A 12927-nucleotide genomic window follows, 5' to 3' on the forward strand; every position below is an offset into this window, starting at 1 on the left:
TTTAAGTCCATACCAGGTGACAGGGCCAGCCACGTGTCAATCTTGCCACCGAAGGCGGCGACATTGACTTCCTTCGCTAGTCCCGGCTACCTGGAGCCGCGTTCAAAATTAACGGACTTTCCTCTGTGTGTGGGCAAGTCTGTTCATTTCAAAAGTACAGTGGACTCCCGCCATAGTCAGGCAGACCTAGTCTGCCAGAAAAGTCCGGTTGTGTGTGGGCAGGTCCACTTGTTCGGAAAGTCCGGCGGACTTTCCGGCGGTTTGTCCGCCAGACTAAGTCCGCCGGATAATCTGATCGTGTGTACGAGGCATAAGAGCTTTGGACTGAGACAAGTACATATTATAAACAGGTATGCTTTACTCTTTTTTCATTTCATAGGTTTATAACCACAAATATTTGTGTAACCCACTGCAAACTAAGCACACACCCCTATAATGGATCTTAAAGTGGGCAGTAGGAGTTTACTTCCTGGAGCATACACTGTGTACCTGCTTCCTCCGTGCTTCCTCCAGCACCAGTCACATTCAGAAGGCAAGTCTGAATTAGTCTGAATTAGCTGTGGAAAATGCAGATACCAAATTTCTTTACAACATTACATTACAATAATAATGATACTTATGCATTAAAACACAATGAGAGAAAACTAATTGTAGATTATGAAGATGTAGTAGTCAACATACTTGAAAATTGGTTTTTGAGTAGTATTTACTGCAGAGTTTCTTTCTTTGCCTTATGTTATTAAATATACCTGTTTCTTCTAGTTAGCATGAAGCCTGACAGTGGAAATATTTCCAGCTGAAAACAGAACATTCTACAAAAACACAATGCCTTATCACTTTCCACAACTTCTTATGTTTTAAAGCACAAAAAAAGATCAAAGCACATGTTCATCCAACCCTAAGACTATTCACAAATCATTATAAGTACATGTAGTTTGGCTGTGTATCACCATCTGTTTGCCACAAGTGGGACCAAAACAGCTGTACTGGAGCTCTTTCAAAAAATGTATTGTTCTTTGCTTGAATAGTATGGTAAAAACCTCATACACTGAAGATTACTTCTAATAACTAATTATACCCCAGCTTTTATTTCCATAAACTGGTATTCATTTCCATCTTCAAACGAGAAAAAAATAACTAAAACGCTGAATTCCAGAATTCAAATTGATAGTTTTTATTGTGTCTGATTTTACTCAACAGACACATAGGAAGTGATATACACAGTTGAAATATAAAAGAAGCTGCTTGACTGCAATAACTAATTTGGTGCTGTGGGCTAATTATTACAGATTGATTATTTTCTTGTTGGAAATTGTGGGCTCTCATTCTGCCAAGTGTTCATATTCAAATGTATGCTTGGAAGTTGGACAACTGCCATATCTTTGTATGGAGGGATGCTATGCCCGCTTTTGAGTTGCAGAAAGTTTGTTTAGAATGTAATCTGTCCAAATAGCTGTGATTATGAGCACAATTAACCATGGGCCTTAGCATATTTAAAACCAATAATGTTAAGAGATGATTGTAATGCAGAGATGTGCAACGAAAGAGAAAGGAAAGCTGATTTCAATTTGACTAAAATAGGAATTGCTCTAGGTGATCCAAGATTTGATTTTATACTGATTAATGAATATTGCGTATGCACTGGAGTTGAGAGTATAAAGACAGCTAGAGCCAATGCAACTTAGGCAACTGATAGGGGCCACAGCCATAGGTGGCCTGTTAATTTTCCAGCCTCTCTCCCTATTGCTGCTTGATCCAGTTGTTCCATAACACTTGCTGTGTTGCTCAGCTGCCACTGCACTCTCTACTTGGATTGGAAATGTAAGGCTTAACTAAGGTCTTGTACCTTTTAATATATCTTTATAGATCTGTACAACCACATATTATATTTTTTCACTGCATGTTGTTAGGAAATGCCTTAAAGTAAAAAATAATTCCAGTGAAAATGCTGTCTCATGCCCTCATGCTGCATTGCTGACAGAGCTAACAGCTTCACCCCTCAGAACATATTCCTGAAGACGTCATCTTGGTGAAACGCGTTGAAGCGCACACTGCTGTCATTTCCAGGTAACATCTGGTTCCCATATCCGGGGATTGGAACACACGCTGGTTCATACGAGTAGGACAAAGTTGTTTGCACTGGTGCACTAACAAATGTGAGTAACCTGTACTTATATCTATGGCATCTGTTTTTAACAATAAATATTACACAATGATTTAACCCTATTTTTGGTTTGTAGCTGAGTTTTGGAGACAATAGAAGTTGCTGGTGGAAACTGAAGGAGAATTAACTAAACTTCCTCTGATTTAAATTATATTGGAAAAGGCTCTTTTGACCTTCTTTAACCGGGGGGTCAAAAATTGTGGTGAGTGCGCATTTTATAAGCACACGTGGTGAAGTGTATGGTGTAAGAAAATGTTTATGCAATGGTATGTACATTAATTGGTGTTGGGCGTGCATGGACACTTGGACTTTTCTCTCACCTTTAAATAAGGCGCTTTTTTTTGTTTGTCCTATTTTTGAGAGATATTATTACTGTAAATGATTTATTATTCATTGTTTTTTACACTTTTAAGTAGTGCCGGACCTTGTATATTTTGTTATTTTAATACAGGTATTGGTAAAGATTAAAAGAAGAAATGGTAGATGCATTTCACACACTCCAAGTGCGCTTAATCATTATGATTAAGCGCACTTGGATTGTGTAAAATGCATCTACCAGCTTTCTGTCAACACTTTGGGATGTTCTGAATAAAAGAATTTTGATCGAGTACAGAGTGTGGCCCTTTTTTCTTTTGATTATATGTGGAGGTGAGCCGAGGTGGGCACCTGTCCATTCAATACCTCACTTGGAGCAGCGAGTCTTCTTGTTTTGAATGGTAAAAATTACACTTCAAAATGCTATTTATCATGCTTTAAAGGAACAGGAACATTTTTAAAATTTTTTAGGGTTACAAACACTTTAATTTTAAGGGTTAGGTTAATTGTTAGGGATGAGGGAAAAATTAATGCCGAATTCTAGGCATACATATTTTTCTTTAAATATATTACTCAATGGCAAAAAAGGATACAAATCCCTGCTGTGTGCACCAAATCCAGATACATGCTAATCAAACTAATAATGGTATCATCACTGTTCTGCACCTAGACTGTGAAAAGAGCAAAGCTGTGAATGGGGCCCAGCAGGTCCACTCACTACAGGCTCCTTTAAAAAAAACTACAGGTGGGAGGATACAAGACCAGTCACCCTGCACGAGAGACTCAGCAGTGACCAGTCTGTATTAATGGGAAGCTTCTGCACAGAGGTTAAGTTTATGCTAGATTACTGCACAGATCTGAAAGAAATGCACAAATTACACCAATATTTAAATAAGAATACACATAGTTCTTGTATTTAGACAATATCTGTTTAGCATAGAGTTCAACTTGAAGTGTTATGGAAAGGTCAATAGTTAACTTGTGAGGTTGAGTTAAGGGCTTGGCTTTTGGATAGGGAGAATGGAATTAGGGTTAGAAGCTGGCATACAGATAGTGATAGGTGAAAGGTTAGGGGCACACACGAAAAAAACTATTTGCACCTGTTTTAAGCATTGGAAGGCTCTAGTGTGGTAGGACTCTAACCCCAAAAATGAACTTACTGCATATTATGATCTAATTATATCTACCAACAGTCCTATGTTTTATTTAAAGACAAATTTAACCACTCTTCAGCAGAGGATGTGTCCATCCTTTCTCAGATATCCTCTGCAAAGTGAGAACCTGGAAGCACTCAGCTTGGAGCACTGCCAAGTTTAGAACTGTCAAAATTCGAGCTGTATTGGGCCAGGTAAACAGTGGATCAAGCCCAGTTTGTTGTCGAATGGCTGGAACATAAGGCAGCAGAGACAGTAGGGGTCTAACCGACCCAATAAAGTACCTGTCACAAGTGTTGTTAGGTGGCTTTTGATAGTATAAAATTTAAATTAAATTAGTATGACAAAAAATATAATAAAAAATAATAATAAATAAAAACAATAAAAATCTACAAGCATCCGGCCACTCCATGCACACACATAGGAATGCAAATGTGTGCATAGGGCATGCACGTGTATTGCCATCCATAGTGCAGTGAAAGAAGTAATTCTAGGTCCCTCAATTATGATTAACTCCAAACTGATGATCTGTAAATGCATATAAGGCATTGTCTCTTGATAACTTTGGGTACCATAAGTTTACCATAAGGTTGGAAATTAAATGTATTCTTGATCTGAATGGCCATATGAATACAAACATGCCTGTATTTTGAAACATCTGTTTTGGCAAACCCCATTGCCTCTGTAGTGCACAAAATTGGAGAGTGTCACCAAATGATATCATTTATTAATTATTGGTCCTATTATTATGCAATTACCTTATCCTTTTTTCACGATTTGCAATTTATTTCATTAAGACCCCTTTCACACTGGGATGTTTTTCAGGTATTTTTCAAGCGCGTTAGCGTTAAAAAAAAGTGTCTGTAAAGTGCTTGAAAGAAGCCTCATCTGCAATCCCAATGTGAAAGCCCAAGTGCTTTAAGAGCCCTTTCACACTTCCGGCGCCCGAAAAACACTGGTAAAGCCCAGCTTAAACTAGCAGCGCTTTACCAGCTTTTTTCAAGTGCTAGCAGGGAGCTTTTGACCCCCACTAGAGGGCAAATAAAGGATTAAAAGCGCCCACAAAGCACCTCTGCCAAAATCGCTTTGCAGACGCTTTGCAGGCGTTTTTCAGGAAATTCCTATTGATTTCAATGGGAAGGGGTGCTTTAGGAGTGGTGTATTCACCGCTCCTAAAGTGCTGCAAAGAAGCTACTTGCAGGACTTTTTTTGACGCCCTGCCAACGCAGCTCCTCAGTGTGAAAGCACTTGGGCTTTCACATTGGGATTACAGATGAGGCTTCTTTCAGGCTCTTTACAGGTGCTTTTTTTAACGCTAAAGCACCTGAAAAACACCCCAGTGTGAAAGGGGTCTCAGTGTGAAAGCACTCTGGCTTTTACATTGGGATTACAGATGAGGCTTCTTTCAAGCGCTTTACAGATGCTTTTTTTAACGCTAAAGCGCCTGAAAAATGTCTGAAAAACGTCCCAGTGTGAAAGAGGTCTTATTGCATATAATATGTCTAATATTTACATAGATATCTAAATGTGTGCATTGGATAAGCTGCACTGATGCAACTTGATAACTGAGTCAAATAAATCAGTTTTGTAAAAATTGTTCACAAGGATGAACAATGTATTGTATAACAAACAATATGTACATTCGCTAATGTACATGTTTCTAACATAACCTAATACACATTTTTTTTTTTTTGCAAAATGTGTGTGAATATAACATATCTAACTAATATTTTTTCTTGCTTTCTAATATTGATTTTGCTTCCCAGTTATTTACAGCAACAAGTTGCCTAATTCCATAGGGTGTTCATATGAGCACTGTTGGTTTAACATCCTTGTATCATGGTTCCCATCCAACTGATGGCTTACAGCTGGGAGCTTTGCTGTTAGTGAGGTTTTGGAAGCCCATTGCATCTCCCTCATCTGTCACATCCTCTTTCATAAGGAAGCTGTGAGAGGTTGGCTGTCAGTCCATCACTATTGCTGAATCTACTGTCCTAATGGGTCTCAGGCTGTCAACATAATACCGTTCACTGACAGCCTATCTTTAGCGTCAGGGGAGACATTCTAATGAGAGGTTGGAATATTTACTGACAAGAACAGTTTTACTGCCTCTTCCAGTTCATTCACATTTGCCACCTGGGACTGCAATGACAGTCACACTCCATTCTGTAGTCCAATCTTTGGTTTGGGAGGTTAGTAAACAAATTATATATTGAAAAACGGCTGGTGATACAGGAAGAAAAGTCTTATCATGCTTTTAGAGTACTGTGTGGGGAGCTACAGAATTCTTACTAATTCTACTATATAAGACCGAATGCTGAGAAGAATCTTCTACATATGATGGTGAATTTATGATCTGATAACCTCTGATAAAATCTCAGAAGCAGTGATGTAACAATACCCATATCTGCCCTGGTGGCTGCTCTGGGTTCTGGGGGTGGAAGAGAAACCCATGAGGGGGATGCTTTAGCCAATTTTAACACAGAAATACTGTGCACATGTGAGGATAACACAATTCCCGTACTGTATAATTAACCTGTTGCCGACTGCATAACATTAATGTCCTGCGACAGGGTGGCCCTAATGCCACTTGCAGCTCATATGCTTCCATGGTAGTCAATACTTCTGTGCTGAGAATAAATTTAATTCTATGAATAATGGTGTGCTAATTCCAACATAAATCCAAACAAGTATAACGAAAAATAAAAATGAATTTAAATAAATAATAAAGTGCTAAATATTATGAACCAATGAATCAACTTCTCACCATCTCTGTAAAGAACTATTAACTATTAATGTATTAACAAATACATATAATAAACATACATGTGAAAAAAAAAACAATATTCATGTAATAAAGTCCAAACAACGTCTACAAAATAAAATAAAATTTGGAAAAAGATGAAACTGCAGTCACTCCAGTGAAGATAAATACAGTTGACTCCAAAATGTGCAACACTGCAATTATCAAATAAGTGATATGCAATCCACCACCGTCACCTTTGGGTGCAATGCCTGCTCGCCTCAAGGGAAGACCCTCAGGGGTCAAATCACACCTTAAATGTATAGGTCTTGAGTAATCCTGAGGAGAGGCAGAGCCACTCCTTTAAAGTGGTTGTAAACCCTTACAAACCACTTTGACCTACAGGTAAGCCTAGATTAAGGCTTACCTGTAGGTCCAAGAAATATCTCCTAAACCTATACGGTTTAGGAGATATTTGCCCGAAGACAGGCACCGCTGTCTACGGCGCATGCGCCGTAGACAGCGGCGCGCAGGCGCACTGAGCACGGCATTTCCAACAATGGAGCTGCCGCGCGTCGGCTCCCGTGCGCATGCGCGGGAGTGACGCCATCGCGGCTCTGCCGAATGACAGCGGCGGAGCTGCGAGACCCCACCGAAAAGATGGATGCGCCGGACTACAGGGGACAGCGGTGACATCGCTGGCTCCTGTGTCAGGTAAGTGACACATAATGGGCTATGCATAGTAGTCCATTATGCTTTGCCTTTGCAGGGAATGAAAGAGGAAGTAAACCCATAAGGGTTTACTTCCTCTTTAAGTGTTGTTTAAAGTAAATGAGAGAGATTCATAGCACAATAATGCTAATATAGAAGTGTTTATTATACACATAAAAATGCCCACTCACATTTAGTACATCTTTAAAGATCACTATTAATGTTAAACCGCTTAAAAACCCGAGAGCTTGTCTCCTCACTTTCTCACTTGCTTCCGGGTATATGAGACACCGGAAGTGATGTCACTGGCTCCTCCCAACATGTTGTGTCACTGATCCCGTGACTTTTTCAAGGGTATGGCGTGCTCACTGCATGCTCCCAGCACAGTGACCAAGCTGATGTAGGCAGCTCCTGGTCTCTGTTTATGATCAGGAGCTTGCAGGATAGGTTCCAGTCCATGACACCACTGTGACCCAACCACGACACTACCTGCCTGGAGTTTGCATGTTCTCCCTGTGCCTGCATGGGTTTCCTCCGGGTACTCTGGTTTCCTCCCACACTCCAAAGAAATGCAGGTAGGTTAATTGTCTTCTGTCCAAAATTGGCCCTAGTATATGAATGGGGACCTTAGATTGTGGGCTCCTTGAGGGTAGGGACCAATGTGAGTGTGCAATGTACAGGGATAGGGGTAGACGCTCAGTCAGGTTGAACTGGATGGACTGGTGTCTTTATTCAACCTTACTACGAAACGATGTGACAGTCAATCATAATAATTACATGATTAGGAAGCCTGTCCCTCCTCCCAGCTTTGAGACCCAGTTAAAGGGCTGTCAGGAGGGTTAAGGAAGAACTGATGTTAGATGTACAGGAGGAGACTTTAAAATCAAGGTAATCCTTTGCAGGCTGTAAAGTAAGGAAAAATTATTTAGCCATCTTAAGCTGGATATAGACTGGTGGACTGAATGAAAAAAAACCCCATCAGACTCCACCCATCTACACAAGTGAGGTGGATGGAGAAATATTCTCCAGTCTTCTATTGTATTCTGACTCCTCCACAATTGGCTTTAGCGGCTGCTTGAATGCAAGTTTTCCAACAGTCCTGTTTGACAGAAGTCAATCTACCGATTGACTCTTGTCAAACAGAGAGGGCCATGCACAGATAGAAATTCAACCAGTCTTTGTTGAACAAGTGAATTTTGATCCTTGTGTACCCAGCTTTAGCAATGTATATTTACACCCAGAACTTCTGGTCACCCCAGCCAGCACTGAAATTAAACTTGAATGTACAGTATGCCTAATGCAATCTATTTTTTTAGGCTGTGAAAATCCCAGAGTATGTCCACAGCTAAAAACTAACAGTTATTTGTAGGTTTGTTAAAAGGTTATGGAGTGATTATATACATTAGCAATTATGTTATCATATAAAATATTGTGATAGTTATTATTAACTACTAAACCACTCCTTCCATCACTTACTTTCTGTGAAATGGGTGGGAGGACCTACAATTTACAGTGAGGCCCTGATATCTGTGATGCTAAGTAAGACTGATGAACTACTGAGGTCAGGAGTAGCTAGCTGGAACACACTGATGACCCCCTATTCCCTGACAATCTATGTCCATAGCACTGGTCTCCAATGATGTACTGAACAGCTCTTTTGCTACATGCCCTTGCTTTTGGCACACTTTCTGTTATGATTAATTAAAGTAGGGAAGTTGCTGGGGGCCCTATCAAAATGTTGATATGATTTGTAGATATGCCCCTGCTGAGTAGTACATCAGATTGTGACTGTATTGATTGCTATAGCAATATGTAATTTCACTGAGGACTGAAATCAATGACTGCAACGACCCAGGAAAAAAGGCAGATCATAGCTGGTGGGAGGAGGAGTATTGTTTCCTAAAAACATCAGAGCACTCTGCCTCTCAAGAGCACTCAGCCTTAATGCAAGCAGTGGGCTGGCTCTAGGGAAGAATTATGCAAATATCAAAATGTTTTGATGGATGTCAGAATTACAGAACTGAAATTCGAAGAATGAAAAAGGCAGGCCAGAAAAGGTGTAGATGATGTTGGACGTTCTAAAGCCAGGAAATTAGGTGAGCTCTAGCTGACTTGCTGCAACTTCTAATTCATACTGCCCAAAGCTCACAGTGTGCAGTAAAATCAAAGTTAGTAAATTCAGTTTCTGAGCAGCCTGTATAACTGTGCAAGACTCAAGGGAAGGCCGAAGTTCACCTTTATGGTGACTATAAATAGGTAAACTGGGGAGGGGAGGAGTTTTATGGCATATGGCCAGAGGTGACATTTATGTTTGGCATTGAATTTTCAAACTATAAGAAAAACAGTCATTTTAAAATAGTTGTGAAGGTAAATAACACTATGTACATTACTGAATATATAAATGTGAACATTTCACAGATCGATCATTGTATTTTTAAAATAACTATCCTAGATATCCTTTTTTTCAGCTTGAAAAACTGGAGGTGGAGCAATCCACGGACCTGCAAATGGGCATATTCACATTGTGGCATCACATCATTACAGGAAGTTACATTTGCCACTGGGCACCCGCATTTCCAAGGTAATGCAACGCAATCACAGACCTGGTGGCATTTTTTCACTTTCCCCTTTACCTAGCCGAGTTATGTGAACTCCATCAAGGGAGGAGGGAGGAGGGTAGATGGATAGGTGAGGGCGTGGCTTTAAACTGACCATGCAAGATACAGGCACACTGTGCCCTTGCCCCAGCATGCCTGTGTATTCAAACAGGATGATAGAGAACATAAACTGACCATGTTAGCATGAATCGGCCTCTGTGCTTACCATGGTGAGTTTATTACCAGGAAGAGAAGAACTGGCAGGATCGACCAGGTAATATAGCACTCTAAGGACAAATACACTAGTAAAAAGACACATAAGAATACATTAAAGAGATTGACACATGCATTTTATTTTTAGGATTACAAACATTTTAAGAATAGATCTTCTGCCCAATGCTTTCCACAGCCTAATCTGCCTATTGCTTGCCTTTATATATATATATATATATATATATATATATATATATATATATATATATATATATATATTATATAGGCCTTACAAAAATAAAAATTCCAGGTAAGAATCTGAATCTGAGCCCTGATAGTCCCAGTTTTACCCCTGTACGATATATTTCTATGTTATTTGGAGACATTAAGCACATTTGAAGCATAATACTAAAAAAAGAGATAATGTACTAATTATAATATGTTCTCTTGTAAATGATGCCTGAGAATAGAGCTACATTTCTAAAGATGCACTAATAAAAATTGCTTTTCTGTTTTTCATTCTGTTATTTCTAATTATTTTAATATATATCTCACAAGTATCTTAATGGATAATGGCTTAATGGTTGAACACATTTATGGATCTGGAGTATACTCAATTGATTTAAACTCAGTAGCTTAGTAGCTTGTTGGGCTAGATGTGTCATCATTTATTAGTATTCTCATCAATGAACTAACATTCAAAAATATGATGGAAAGCAAAGAAAATGTCTCTTTACATTGTATTGTATAATCCAGTCGTTAGGTTTCTTTAGTTATTATTCCAATTCTATTATTTTTTTAATGTTTATGAAAAATGGGATGTCTATGAAAAGGTGTCTACTAGATGGTTAGCTACCTAAAAACTCTAAAATTGATGAGTGATTGTGTAATTTGGCTCCCTTTATCACCTGAAATACCTAGCTGATCCTGCCTGGTTCTGCCCTCCCCCCTGTAAATTGACCATGGTTTATCATGGCTGCTGAGCACTGACACCGTGGTCTGTTTACGTGCCTCTGTCATCCGCAGCTCTCCTCTTTGCTCCTCTGTCCTACTCTCCCCCTGCCTGTCAGCTAGTGACAATGCAAGCCCCCAGCCCTTCTGCTGCCGAAATAACATTTAATTTCTCATACAATTCTCTGTGTAATGTATGGAGCCCCTGTGACTGTGCCTTATAAAAATGATGCCGCTTCTTACCTGATTTCAGAGTGCTGCTAGACGCTCACGTGACCGACTGACATCAGTGGATTATTCTCGACCCCTCCCACTGCAGCTGTCAGATAGAGAGAGGAGAGAGGCAGCCAGTCACGTGAGCGCCGAGGGATGCTCTGAAATCAGGTATATAGTGTCATTTTTTTTATAAAGCACAGATACAGGGGCTCCTTACATTATTAAACACAGAAGATGGAAGGAGGCAACAAAGTGGCATAACAACCACTTTAAAAAACAACTGCTTGTTTTGCACATACAATCAGCTTCCAAATGTTGGGCTCCAGCAGTCTGAAAAGAAATCTGTAATTGGTGGCTGTAGGAACCACATGATCTTTTTTTTAGCACATGTTGATCATACCATATCAGTGGGCTTAATTTGTGAAAACAGGAATACATCAGCATGTAACCCTATTGCCCTCAACAATTACAATGAATGTTTAGTGAATATAAACTGATGCTAACTGCTGTAGGCATTGACCCTACTTCTCTTTATTGCAGTTTTCTAAAAGCCTTGAGAGTATGTGGAACATTAAAGGAAATAAGGCCACAGAAGCTTTGGTATTACTATGCAATAATGTATTCTGCCATTTTAATATTAGTGCTGCCCAGTTCTAATTACACGTGTCTCTGAATAAAACTATTAATCTCCTTTAATGCACACAGGCCAGCTAAAAACAACTAATCACATACAGGGTCATGCTTATTTGGCTAGGCATGCATCTATCCGGGCCTTTCAATGTTTCATTGCTCTTTATTAGGGATGAGTTTTGAGTTCAGAGCCACCACGGTAGATTTCACAGATTAGTGGTTCTGCAAAACTTAACATTTTTGACTGTAATTTCACACCTGAACCAATATTACACAGCAGAAGCCTTGTCCCTAGTCAGATGAATCTCTGAGAGTGAAGAATCTGAAAGAATGGACAAGCCAGCCCCTTCACTATGAAAGGGTGGGCTCCCGGCAGCCATATTTTCAGTGTGTGTTTTTGCTGGTTAGCGAAATCTGGCAATTTGTGTAGGGAGAAATATACTGTGCTATACAGTGCCATGCTGTAAATTGCAGTGTGGTAAGCTACATACTCTTGTGTACCCTCGTGTTCACAGTTCCATAAATCAAATTGTTCTTTTTCAGACTCTTTTTTGTATCAGCAGCAAGTGTGCTTGCTAGGGTTAAAAATAGTAGGTTTTTGTTTTAAAGATATAGTGTATAGTTTATTTAGTGTATATTTATATATATATTACTGATCACTTTCACAGAGCTGGCGGCGGCCCCTCTTTCCCCATGGTCTTCTGGCTCTCTCACTCTTAGCCCTTGTACACACAGTCAGAGAATCCGTCGGAATGTGTCCTATCGGACCATGTCGTCGGATAATCCGACTGTGTGTGGTATGCATCGGACTGATTCCGTCGGAATATCCGTCGGACCCAATTTTCCAACATGTTTGAAATATTTCCCGACCAACTGGGCCGGTCGGACATATTCCGATCATGTGTAGAGAATTTTGATCGGACCAAGTGCCACGCATGCTCAGATCAAATTCCTACATCAATGCTATTGGCTACTAGCCTGAATGTAGTCCCATCGTAACGAAATTACGTCATCACGTTCTGAAAGATCAGATTTTTCGCCAACTTTGTCCGACCATGTGTATGCAACAGTTTCGGACTAGATCCGACGGACAAAATCCGATGGGCAAAATCCGACGGATTTGGTTGTGGAAATCTCCGACCGTGTGTACAGGGGCTTACAGGGAGCCCAGGTCCACAACTGCCGGCTTCAGGATGGAGAGTGGTGTGAGAGCAAGGCACATCCACTAAAAGT

General features: G+C 39.9%; 1 protein-coding gene across 23 annotated transcripts in view; it reads right to left on the reverse strand.

The window, feature by feature from the left end:
* Positions 1 to 12927, reverse strand: part of PTPRD (protein tyrosine phosphatase receptor type D) — a 2297910-nt gene that overhangs the window by 618717 nt on the left and 1666266 nt on the right. The gene's annotated exons all lie outside the window — the stretch shown is intronic.

Source organism: Lithobates pipiens, unplaced genomic scaffold, assembly GCF_037356315.1.
Source record: "Lithobates pipiens isolate NorthernLeopardFrog02 unplaced genomic scaffold, aLitPip1_a1.2 Scaffold_13, whole genome shotgun sequence".
NCBI classification, from domain to species: Eukaryota; Metazoa; Chordata; class Amphibia; order Anura; family Ranidae; genus Lithobates; species Lithobates pipiens.